The 13,611-nt window shown below is 42.0% G+C and overlaps 1 non-coding gene across 1 annotated transcript; it reads right to left on the reverse strand.

The window, feature by feature from the left end:
- Positions 1 to 1,362: 1,362 nt before the first annotated feature.
- LOC141597760 (small nucleolar RNA R71) lies at positions 1,363 to 1,469 on the reverse strand. The gene has a single exon (XR_012522978.1). It is a non-coding gene; the product is annotated as a small nucleolar RNA R71 (small nucleolar RNA).
- Between the last annotated feature and the right edge of the window lie 12,142 nt (positions 1,470 to 13,611).

Consider the following 13,611-nt stretch of genomic DNA (forward strand, 5'->3'; position numbering starts at 1 on the left):
GGGGGATGATTCATGCTTAAATTAATATGCTTTCATGGTTTATTTGCTTGCTTGTTTTGATCTCAACTCATGCACATGTTATGTTTGATGAAATGCGAGCCTATGAATCCTTGCATTTTTTACCCATCACCTATCTTTTCAATGGGACTTGTAAGACATAAACCAACTCGAGTCTCATTAGACCATGCATGTTGTTGAGTAGGGAAGACTAAGTCGACTTGTAGGTGTTTTACAATCTAATCGATTCGGCTTCGGGACCCAAACTTTCTTAGGATTGTAAGATATAAACCAACTCAATCCATCACAACAATAATTGCTTGCTTATGATTTGAGAACATGTTTGTATGATCAATTCCCATGAATCCCCTATGACCCCATGACACCCTAGTGCTTTTTATCAATTGTTTACAACCCTTTTAATTCATCTTGCTTGTTTACTTTCATTGCTATTTAGTTTAGTGACCTTCTACATCAACCCCAATTGTGACACCCCTAAGACACCGCTAGTTGCAATAGAAATCTCATCTCAATTCTCGTCCCTTGGGATCCGACCTTTACTTGCCTCTTTACTAATTTTAGAGTCGTTGGTGAAGTTATAAATTGTGTTTTGGTCTAGGTGCTCCTAACGACAAGTAACCGAAAAGATATAGTTCGACCAAAAATGGCGCCGTTGCCGGGGACGGTGTTAACTTGATTTAGATTTTCTTATATTGTTATTAGTTGTGTCTTTCTTTGCCTTGGGGAAGTAAAACTCCTCAAGGTTTGTTCTAATTGTTTTCAAGTTGTTTGATATTTTGCATGTCTAGAAGGTCACATGGTGACTTGTTACCCTTTGATCGTGAAATTGAAAGAACTTTGACAACCAATAGAAGACTTGCTAGGAGAAATTTGAGAGGTATTGGTGAGGTTGTAGATATTCAACCAACTATTGAGTTCATCAACCCTTTTGCAAGAGAAGGTGAGGAGAACCCAACACAAAATCAACCCACAATGCCTAAGTTTTCATCACATTCCGTACCCACCGAGGAGAACCTACCCAATGGTACTCCCACACCACAACATCTAACCGGAAATTTCATTGCCAAATCCGCATTTATCCAATTAGTCGAAAGAAGCCAATTTGGGGGGATGCCTAGTAAAGACCCCCATTCTCATATGGAGACCTTTTGTGACTATTGTGATGCGATTTCTCAAACCGGTGTAACTCAAGACCAAATTTGATGGGTCTTATTTCTTTTTTCTCTAATTAGCACTGCGAAACAATGGTTGAAAGGCCTTGATAAGGCTACTCTCGGAATTGATTCTTGGAAAAAGTTGGCTCTAGCTTTCTACAAAAAGTTCTATCCACCGGAAAATACTAACATGTTAAGAGCTCAAATTACGGGCTTTAAGCAAAGGGATGAAGAATCTTTGTATGAAGCTTGGGAGCGATTCAAAGGAATTTGTCGCTCATGTCCTCACCATGGACTTAGCGAGTGGTTCTTGGTACAACAATTTTGGAACGGTCTATATGAAGATTCAAGGAACATTCTCAACATGGGATCAAATGGAATGTTCACCGAAGTTGATGACAATCAAACTTGGAACAAAATTGAGGAAATGGCGGTCCATAACTCACAATATAGTAGACCTCGCAAGGCTACTAGAGGAGGAAAGCATGAAGTGGACTCCGTTACTCAATTGGGTGCTCAACTTAGTGCTCACATTGATACCATCAATTTGAAGTTTGAAAAATCTATGGCTAGACTTGAAGAAGCCTCAAAATCACCAAAGCATCATGTTAATGCCATGATGGCATCTTCATCAATCCCAAGTGGGATATGTGAGAATTGTGGAACTTTGGGACATGACCAAAGTGAATGTAGGGGAACAAAAGAACAAGTGAATGCTTTCCAAGCATACAAGAGTGGTACCCCTTATTCCAACTATTACAATGAAAACACCAAGTTCCATCCAAATCTCTCATACAAAAGCCAAAATGTTCAAAACCCTCAAACAACATACACCCCACCTCCCATGAGAAACCAAAATCAAATACCCTTTTACAACCAAAACCAAGGTTACCAAAATAAATCTCCAAAAAATCAACAAAATGACCAAGGTTTTGATGTTCAAAAAGCGGTCCTTCAAATGCAAAAGAATCAATAAGAGTTTTTCGCTCAAATGCAAAAAGATAGTCAAGCAAAGGAAACCACCATCAACAACATCCTAGCTCACACCAAAATGTTGGAAACCCAATTGACTCAACTAGCATCTTCAAACTCACAAAGACAAAAGGGGAAATTACCACCTCAAAGTAATCCCCCAAGACATGAAACGGTTAGTGCCATTCACTTGAGAAGTGGTACAAGGTATGAAGCACCGAAGAAGCAAGTTGAGGTTGAAGTTGTGGAAGCTAATGACAAAGAAGAAATTGTGCAAAACTCCAAGGAAGGAGAACCATCAAAAGAAGAAATTTCAAAGAAAAATGAAGACACGGTCAAGGAGAAGGAGCCCATTGTAATTAGACTTCCTTTTCCAAGTCGTCAAGCCAAGCCCAAATTTGATGACCAACTTGGAAAATTTATGGAAATTGTGAAGAATTTGGAAGTCTCGATTCCTTTCACGGAATTAATCAATCACGTGCTTACTATGCGAAATACATAAAAGACATCCTCACAAAGAAGAAGTCGATCCGGAAGCTTGAGACTATCGCCTTCACTAAGGTGAGTAGTGCAATACTTCAAGGGAGTTCACCTCCAAAACTCAAAGATCTGGGAAGCTTCTCAATACCGTGTACCATTGGCGACACCACGATCAACAAAGCCTTATGTGATCTAGGGGCTAGTGTGAGTGTTATGCCGTACTCGGTGAGTAAAAGGTTAGGGATGGGAGAGCTTAAATGCACCAATATTACACTCCAAATGGCCGATAGATCGACGAAGACACCATTAGGGATATGGGAAGATGTTCCCGTACGGATTGGGAAATTTTTCATCCCGGTGGACTTTGTCATTGTTGACATGGAAGAAGATTCCAACATTCCAATCATTCTAGGAAGACTTTTCTTACACACTGCGGGTGCGGTGATTGATGTAAAACATGGAGAGCTCACTCTAGAAGTAGGAGATGAGAGCATAACTTTCAATCTTGACAAGACCATGAGAGCTCCCCGTTTGCATGAACCATGTTTTATGATTGATCATTATAGCCGGAAGGATGATAGGAAGAAGTCGGAATTCCAATGGAAGAAGAAAATTGAAGATGCTCCATTCAAAGAGCAAGTGAATTGTGACAAAAAGAGCTTGAAAAGCTCACCAAAGTCAAGCAATGAAGAGGATGGCCTCATTGGCCAAGACAAGAAAATGGGAGAGTTGTCTCTATCAACTCGAGAGATCTTTAGTGATCAAGTAGATAAAGTTTGTGGTCTTTGGGACGATGAGTTTGAAGGGATTTTCAATCCCTATATTGGTAATGCTATCAATCAAGACCGACAACAAGGGCAAAGATCTATTGAAGATATTTATCATGATAATGAACAAGCTTTTGATTACTTCTTCAAGGTGTTGAGCAACATCAACAACACCTTGGACATGCCCTCATGACATCTCACTAAGGATGAGAGTTTGGTGGAGTCCTCCCTAAACCACCATTTGTAAATATTTCTAACTCCCTAACTCGCATTTTAATTCTTATATCGCATTTTTTGTCATTTTTGGATTTTTTATACCTTGATCAAAATAATTATCATTTTTGAGAGAAGTGAGGGAGGGACTAATGATTTCAATTGATGTGTAGTGCTTTAGCTTAGTGTGGGGATAGCAATTGCCTAGGCTATCCATGCCTTAGTAGTGCCCCCACAATGAAGAACACGGGATTTTGAAAAATGAAAAATGACAAGGGATATACAAGTACACGGATGGAACTAAATCCGGGTAAAAGGGGCAGAATCTGAGCGTTTTCAAGAGAATCCGCCCGTTTTCAGGCAACCCGGGCGTCTTGATCAAAATCCGCCCGTCTTCATGAGCTGAATTTTTGAAATTTTGGGACTGTTAACAAATTCGGACGTCCTGCAAAATAATCCGCCCGTCCTCAAAAAGACGCCCGTCCTGTAAGAGAAGACGCCCGTCTTTTTGGCTGAGAAAAACAATAAAAATCACTGGAAAGGAATCCGCCCGTCTTCAGTGAAAGACGCCCGTCCCGCAGCTGAACAATCTGAGCGTCTTTGCTGAAAGCCGCCCGTCTTTAGGCGAGATTCCTGAAGCCCAGAACAGGCAGAATCTGAGCGTCCCGAAGGAAAGCCGACCGTCTTCCCCCTGCAATTCAAATTTTTCGGGTCTTTTATAAACTCCCTCCCACATTCATTTCTTCATTTCTTCATTTCTTCATTCAAAACACTACCCATACACCCCAAAACTCAAAACCCTCATCCTCTCCATCACCAAAACAAGATTTCCTCAAACACATTCATCAAAATCAAATCAAATCATCCTTTTCACAAAAATTAATCACTCCTCTTTCAACAAAAATCAAACCAAGCACCAAAATATTCAACCTTTGAGTCGATTTTTGAATTTATAAAGGCAAAGCCTTTCACCTTGAAATCGATTTAGGTACACATGGAAATTGAAGATTTTCACTCTTTTCTTGGTTCAAGCATCAATGGCAAGGACAAAAGGAGCAACAAAGGCACCTAAGGCAAAGGCACTCTCAACAAGACAAAAGAGTCTTCAAGCAAAGAAAGCCTCATTGGCTATGGTGGTAGCTAGTTCAAACTTGGAAGTGCAACAACAACAACCTCCCTTGGAAGCAATAACATCAACTACTCCGGAAATTGCTCAACTTTCGAACTATCCGGAGGTAATATTCATTTCTAACTCCCATAGGGAAACTTTTGCCAAGTATGCTAGAAAATCCTTTCTATCCACAAAGTTTATTTGTGAAGATGCCTTAGATAAGTTGAGTGTCCTTAAGCAAACTAGAGCCTTCTTTGAAGCCATGGGGTTGGGCAAATTGTTTGCAACAAAAGAATTGACATACCCCTCCCTTACCTTAGAATTCTTGAGTTCTTTGAAAGTTACAAAGGTTAAGACTATGGAAAACATCGAGTTCCGCCTTGCTAATGTTAGTAGGCGCATCACCTTTGAGGAAATGGGTAAAGCTTTGGGTCTTAGTGATTCACCTAGTTATTTCAAGAATGTTGGCAAGTATGACCCCGCTCCTCTTTGGGAGGCGATTTCCGGAAGGAAATTTGAGAACTATCATGCTAGTCGCGCTCTATTAGTCCACCATCCGGGCATTAGAGTGTGGCATAAGGTTATTGGGAATACCATCATTGCAAGAAAAGACACCAACCACTTTACCAAGCTCGATTTTGTTCTTCTTGAGTCGGCCTTAAACATTGGAAGGGAATTCACCAAGCCTTTCAATTCTCTACGGCTTTTGATGGATATATGGCTAAATGTTGATTGTGGGAAGCAAGGCACTACCGTTATTGTGAATGGAGGTCTATTCACTCTTTTGGCTAAGTACTTTGATCCGAACTTCAACATAGATAGCAAGTATGTGGCGAAAAATGGTGGTCATCTCATTGATGTGGATGCTATGATTAACAAGTACAAGTGGGTCTCTCATAACCCTCTTGACACCAAATATGGGTGGCTCACTAGTGAGGCTAGATCTTTTACTTTGCCTTCTAAGATTTGTCATTTAAGTGTCCATCGGACCAACTACCTCCTTCCCCTCTCAAAAGAGGCCGAATACATCATCCGACAACAAAGGAGTGAAATTGAAATGCCCTCCTCTTCCATTGTCACACCACCCTAACCTTTCAAGTATCAAGAGTTCAAACCCGAAGGTGTTGAAGCAAGCAAAGATTATATGACTCTTCTTATGCAAGAGATGCACAAGCAAGCTTTTAAGGATCGGGAAGATGCTTACTTAGCCCAATATCCACCCCTCCTTCATTTAGCTAGGCAAGGACTACTTGATCCTTCATGTCCTTTGCCTAGTTGGGCGGATAGGGAAGTCTTCTTTCCGAGTGCATCTAGGGGTGAGGTTCCGGGTGACGATGAGGTTGTCGGTGATGCAGTTGATGATAGCATTGATGAAGAGGCTAGTGAAGAAGAAGAAGAGGATGATGAACAAAGTGAACAAGAAAGTGAAGAGGGAAGTGGTGATGAGTCCCCTTCTATTGAGGAAGATGATGATAATGATGATATGATGGAAGATTAGCAAGCTTTGGAGGCTCCTACCCTCTTGAGGTTTGTCTATTTCTCTCTTTGTTTTATTTATTTATCTTGATCATGATTGGAGTAGTCCTAGCAACATAGAGGACTAACACCTCGGCCCCATTGAGGTGTTCTTATTTTATTGTTCCCACTTTTGAAAATCCAAATTGACAAATTTAGTTTCATGCATTGAATCGTGTGTGCATGAACTACACCCATCCTTAGGACATTAGAAATAATGTCTAACTCAGTTTGGGGAAGTACATGCATACGCAACGGGAGGTAATCTAAATTACGCTCTCCGTCATAAACAAAAACCATGCATCATGTAGTGTAGATTAGTGTAGCTTGCATTTAGTGTAGAATTCATGCATCATGCTTGCATGATTTCCCATCATTTTGGCCATTGAGGACAATGCCCATATTAGTGTGGGGATGGGGAATTCTTACTTTTATTCCAAAACCATAAAAATTTGAAAAATTGAAAAACCAAAAACAAGTTCATTTCCTTTGTAGTGTAGTCATGTACATATTGTTGTATATATTGTGTTTGTTCTATCGTTGTTCACATTGATCGACTACGCCACATCCGAGACATGAGGATATTGAAGACCGCATGGTATGATCTTTCCAATCTCCTTTTTCCTCTTTATGTTAATGACTATGTGGCTTTATTTTGATTGATGCGGTAAACAATGTGAACTTAGGACTTGCATTTAGTGTATATGTCATATTAGTTGGTAGAATCATTTGCATTAGGATGTTTATATGCTAGTTGCATCATGGCATGTAGTTGCATGTTAGAAAAAAATTTGTGAAACCGTCTACTTGGGAAGCTTGACAAGTGTATATAGGCCCTAGTAGATGCTTTTTCTTCTTAAGACTTTGCTTGTTAGAATACTTGTAAAACACCCTAGGATGTGTCATGCTAGTATCCTTTGACCCATGGATTAAGGCCTAGTCAAGAGTACCTTGTGGTGTGATAACTCCTTGGCTACTGTTTATTCTAAGGTGATCCTTGCAACCATGCATCCATCCATCCATCATCCATGTTCTACCACATTTTTGTCATCAAAGGGAATGGGCACAAAAAGAAATCAATTTGAGTTCAATGAAATGAAAAGTGAAAGAAAGTTTGCAAAAAAATGCATCAAATGAAAAGAGGAGCAAAAATAGAACTCCTAAAGCTTCAAATATAATCCACCCTCACTACATATGGGGTGAATTTGAAAATGTTCAAAAGAAATGAAAAGAAAAGTTGAAAGTTGTCAAGTGTTGAAATGCCAAAAATAAAAAAGAAATGGCAAGAAAGTGTTCTCAAATGTCAAATGCCACAAGAAATTGGGGGGGAAAAAACAAAAACAAAAACAAACTCCCAAAGTGAAACTCAAATACTATCGATCCCTTTATCCATCGTATCCATTTTTGTGCATGGTAGAGAGGGGACGACCCTTCTTCTTGTCTAGGCAAGAGGGGGAATTCCGCGATCCTCCAGTGTTTCTAACACCATAGGGAGTCTACTCTTGACAAAAGCATTTAACGATTGAGGACAAAGGTACCCTAGCTTGACACAACTTGGAGGTGATTTATTGGTATCCTTCTAGGCTTAGTAGTTTGAAGAAATTGCATCTATGAAGGAGTGTGTACCCTTGAATTGCTTCCCTTGTAGATAATTTCCGCCACTTAGATGAGGAAAGTGGCTATTCTTTTGTAGATGCATCCATTATTTGATTTTTTGTGCTTAATGTTTGGATGTGTCGCCATTTTGGCATGACCCACCTTGCCTTGCAAGAAGGCATCCTACCTCATGGTTGTCTTGTTGTGTGTTGAAGGGGCGGAGTGAGACCCGCTAATTGTCTCATATCGGCTATGTTATTAGGTTAGTTTAAATAATGGTCCTAGTCTTTGTCACCTCTTTACTCGGGACGAGCAAAGGTTCGGTTTGGGGATATTTGATGTGACCATAATTAGAGCATATTTAGTCCCCGAATTAGCCTTGTTCCCATACTTTTTAGTGCATATTTGTGTCATTTATTGTCTTTGGTTCTTTGTTTTGTATATTCTTTGAGGTTTTGATCCCTTGGTAGGAAAGGAGTGCAAACCTTGCATTTTCATGGCAAAACGAGACTAAATTGATTGAATTCAAATGACCAAGTATCAAGGAGAGACAAGATTAGAAGGCCTTTGTACATACTATAGTAAATGGGCAATGATGAGAAAAGATCCTTGCATCCCCGAGGAAATCCCCAAGGATCTTATGAAGAAAAAGGAAGAAAAGAAGAAGAAATGAAACTGCACAGCAATCCGTGCGGATTGTCCTGAAGACGCCCGTCCTCCACCTTCACAATCCGTGCGTCTTCACTCCAAGACGCCCAGGCAGCAACTCCAGAAGACGCCCGTCTTCTCCCCAAGACGCCCGGGCAGAGACCCGAGAATCCGCCCGTCCCGTGCTAAAGACGCACGGATTCCCAGGCAGACAATTTCGTTTCTTCAAGCTTCAAGAAAGATGCTCATCCTTCCAAAAATACCGGCGTTTCCTTAAGTAGGGACTTAATCGTCATTTAAGCAAGTTTTAATACAAGTTTTATTTAGCAATGTTCTTCACTATAAATACCCCATTAGTCTAATTAGAAGAGCATGTTCTTCTTAGCAATCTTTAGTGTAGTTAATATCAATCAAATCTCTCTTTAATATTGTAATCAACAATTAATCAAGTTTTAATACAAGTTTTATTTCCTTAATCTCTCTCTTGTTCATCCTTTATTTTGGGTAATTGAAGATTATTTGGGTTATTATTGGGAGATTGACAACCTCTCAATCAAGCATCAAGTACTCTTATTCTTTGCTTTATTATTGGAATCATTAGTAGGTATAATTCTCTTAATCCCTTTTTAATTATTGTTAATTACTTTTATTTATTCATCATGTTTCACTTTGTTGGTATGATTGAAAACCTTGCTAGCATGTTCAACATGATAATGAGTGAATAGTTCCTTAGCTAGGGTTAATGGGTAATTAGGAGAAACCAACATGGGGGATGCTTCATGCTTAAATTAATATGCTTTCATGGTTTATTTGCTTGCTTGTTTTGATCTCAACTCATGCACATGTTATTTTTGATGAAATGCGAGCCTATGAATCCTTGCATTTTTTACCCATCATCTATCTTTTCAATGAGACTTGTAAGACATAAACCAACTCGAGTCTCATTAGACCATGCATGTTGTTGAGTAGGGAAGACTAAGTCGACTTGTAGGTGTTGTACAATCTAACCGATTCGGCTCCGGGACCCAAACCTTCCTAGGATTGTAAGATATAAACCAACTCAATCCATCACAACAATAATTGCTTGCTTATGATTTGAGAACATGTTTGTATGATCAATTCCCATGAATCCCCTATGACCCCATGACACCCTAGTGCTTTTTATCAATTGTTTACAACCGTTTTAATTCATCTTGCTTGTTTACTTTCATTGCTATTTAGTTTAGTGACCTTCTACATCAACCCCAATTGTGACACCCCTAAGACACCGCTAGTTGCAATAGAAATCTCATCTCAATCCCCGTCCCTTGGGATCCGACCTTTACTTGCCTCTTTACTAATTGTAGAGTCGTCGGTGAAGTTATAAATTGTGTTTTGGTCTAGGTGCTCCTAACGACAAGTAACCGAAAAGATATAGTCCGACCAATTATTTTTGTAAATACGTCCAAGTTACCATAGCTTGTGTTTCTTAATTCCACGGGCACGCATTTCGAGGTAATATCAGCATTTTCGTCATTTTAGCACACTTATATATTTCTTTCTATTTTTCGTTTTTCGCGGAATCATTTCTCCAATTTAATGTAATTTATTTCAAACTTATATATTTCTTTTTATTTTTCTCTTTTGGGGAATCATTCCACTCCCGTCCTGCATTACATTTCTAACTTATAAGTTTCTATTTTTTCATTTTTTTGGGGGTAACTCTCCCTACCGTCCGGTCATTTCCGGCAAACTTTTTGCATTTTTGCATTTTTGCACTTTTGAGTCATTCGTTTTGCGCTAATTTAGGCCATATATACAAATGTACGTTTTACGTGAATTTCTATGTAAATTTCGGCAGCATTACGGCGTAAACCGTCATCTACCAAACCTGTTCAAAGCTAACCTGCATGTACGAACAACGCAACCCAGCAGCAAAGGCACTCAGACCATCGTATATACAACCAAAAGATAGACATGTACAACAAACTGGGGGCTCGAGCTCCAAGCAAAATCCAAAATGTCCAAAATATGGATCCTAAAATGTACAAATGTGCAAGATACAGCCAACAACAAATAACAACAAAACAAAACTACTGTCGGTCGCCGCCTAACTCAGCAACTCTCGCCTCGAGAGCAGCAACCTCGGCGTCACGAACCTTGAACTCCCTCAGCAGGCGAGTCGTCTCCTCCCGAGACTGAGCCAGCTCTCGCTTCCGCTCGCGCTCCCTCTGCAAGCGCAACAATTGGCTCATGTCAATTATTTCAAGCAATCATAAGAAAGTTAGAAAGTTCAAAAATGAAGTAGACGAAAGGTTCATACCTGACGACCTCGACCGCCGACAAGTGCCTCGACGGCAGTAGCTCGCAGCCGATTGGCTACCCTCCATAATGCCACAAACCGAGACGGCGCAACCTGCATTTTCAAATAAGAAGTTCTCAATAATTGGATAAGTTCAATCAAATGTGTTCTTACAATAAAATCATACAAATTAGAGGCTCGCCCTCCGAATCAGATGCTGCAAATCATCCAAGCCAGCATCCGTCACAGCCACGTCAAAGTCACGCAGCTCGGAGATCGTCGTCCTCCCGGTCGCGTCAGTGCACTCGAGGGTCTCGGGGTACTCTGGGGGATCAATGCCCACCACCTCAACCTCCTGCAAAGACAAAGGATTGCCATTAAATCAATGATCATTCATCATGCTTTCGAAATTGTCATAAGGAGAGTAAATGCTCACCACAACCGGCCAGTACGCCAACCTCCCATAGAGGAACGCCGAGTAGTCCTCATCCGGAAGCAGAAGGGCGTCACCGCCAACGCCTGCCAAGTCAGCCTCCATCTCAGCCTCAGAAGGCTCCCTGAACATCATCCTAGGAGGATCGATGGGAACCGTCAAGACATCCCGAGAGCACTGACGAGCCAAGCGCTCGCCCAAATACCACACAGGACCCATCGACGTCCTCAACAGCAACCGGCTCGAGCTCCTAGGTCGAAGGACCTCAGCCACGAAAGGAGGAGCGTCAGAGTACTCCGCCCAAGGCCTGGGCACCCATTGGGAAAAGACAAGCAAAGAATCATTCTTATGATCGGTTAAAAAGTAATAAAGAAGCAAAACGAATATAAGTGCGATGCTCACGCTATCCAGCTGAAGAGCGTTCACGTCCCGCCGGTAGACACCATGAGAGGAACGCTTGCTCCTCGAGCGACACATCACCCAATCCCTCACAACGGGATAGGCCTTCTCCAGCGGCTCTGTCCTCTTGGGCGAGAGGCTCGGAAAGTTGGAGTACACCCACGCCTGTGAAGCAAGATAGTCAATAACGATCTTTCGTCATTCGATAAAGAAAAGAAGTGATTTTAGTCTAAATGAAGGTTCATATCTCCAACAGTAGTCCAAGGCCGACAGCACCAGGAGAAGTCCCTTTCTCCATCAAATCCGGACGAACCATGGCCCTCATTAAGCGGATGAGGACCGCAAAACCAGCAGTGACCCAGTCCGAACGTCCTAGGGAGCTCAGGTGAGAAAGAAAGGGAAGAAGCTTCGTCGACAGCCTCTCTCCCTTGTCTCCGAGGAAGATCGAAGACAAGAACCACCAGAGCCACAAGCGGGCCCTCTGCTCAGCTGTACAGGGAGGAGGAGCCGTCTCCCTCCCGTCAATCACCACCGACGTCGGGGTCTTCCACGCAAAGTAGTCTCGGACGTAAGAACTAGGCACCAAACCAAGCACTGTAGAAGCCTTCGGCGCCAAGTTCCAGCCGATCAACCTCCTAGCCTCGGCCGAGTCCACCCTCATGGCAGTCTCCGGCCACTCCACCGCCTTGGTCCCACACGGCAGGCCAGAAATCATGCCGTAGTCCTCCAACGTGACTCCCACCTCACCAAAAGGCATGTGAAAAGTGGAAGTCGTGTCCCAGAATCGGTCCAAGAAAGCGCGGACCAGGCTAAGGTTAGCCCGCAGCTTCCTCTTTGCAATATCCCTCCAAGCCTGCACCAGGGCGCCAAATGCTCCCCGCTCGATCATGGCTTGCTCCTCCACCGACAGCCTCTTGTAGCACGCCATTGCCGTCGTGTAGCCCGAGAACGATCTGATATTCCCGGCCTCCTATTGTGGTTTGAAGCAAAAGCTATCTTTAGTTTGAATGAAATTGGAAAAGGAATGAATAAATGAAATAAAAGAAGATGAGTGATGAGTGATGAATTCAAGATTACCAAGCTCTTCACCGTCCTATAGGACAGGTGACCCTCCGCAGCCCAAAGCAAGTGGCTCTTGTCTTAGGTCTCAGCCCACGCAGGTGCTCCCCTTAGCTTACGACCACCTCGTCCAACGTTGGCCCGTCTCGGGGCCTCCTCCTCCTCCTCCTCCTCCTCGAGGACCTTGTCCTCAGCAACCTCAGCAGCTGCCCCAACAGCAGTGAAAGCCTCCTCGAGAGCACGAGAAGCGTCAACGGCTGTGTCTATGTCCATGGGAGCTCTCCCAGAAGTAGAAGCCTCGTCACCTGCAACGTTGAAGTAATTTTAGGTCGTGTCAAGTGACGACGAACCTTGATTAGGGGATTTTCGAGTTTTAGAAGCCCCGAAGTCGCTCTTTTCTTGCCATCTTTGGCCGTATTCCCACAAACCCGATCACTCATGGGGTAATTTGGGTTAATTCAAGCCTAAGTTGAAGCCTAGTCATGGGTTCGAGTCGAAATTTCGACAGTATTTCGTTATCGGCGATTATGCCTTAGAAAAGTGTCCTGAAAAGCCGTCACAAACCAAAATTCCGAGATGGTAGGAAGTTTACCCATCATCCAAGGATTCCAAATATCAAGGTTCATCGCAAAGGGGCAATCCTAAGGCTATGTTCGAAGCAATTTATGGTTTAGCTGTGAAACCGTCACAATTTCACTCAAATGCCCAAAACTCAACGAAAATTCGGAACAAATACATGGTTATGATCCTTATACTACCAATTAGCCATTTATAAGGTCAATTTTACAAGGCAAGATAATTTGGGGAAAAAGCCCCAAATTTTCGACATTTTAGGGTTGAAAACCATGAATTTTGTCGATCCAATTCGTCCATTATAGAAGATTAATGCAAGAATGATATACATACCTCGATTAGTCATGGTAAATTCAATCTTTTGGATCAAATTTTAGCGGAAATGGTTGAGA

The sequence above is a fragment of the Silene latifolia genome, chromosome 8 (assembly GCF_048544455.1).
Source record: "Silene latifolia isolate original U9 population chromosome 8, ASM4854445v1, whole genome shotgun sequence".
Taxonomy (NCBI): Eukaryota; Viridiplantae; Streptophyta; class Magnoliopsida; order Caryophyllales; family Caryophyllaceae; genus Silene; species Silene latifolia.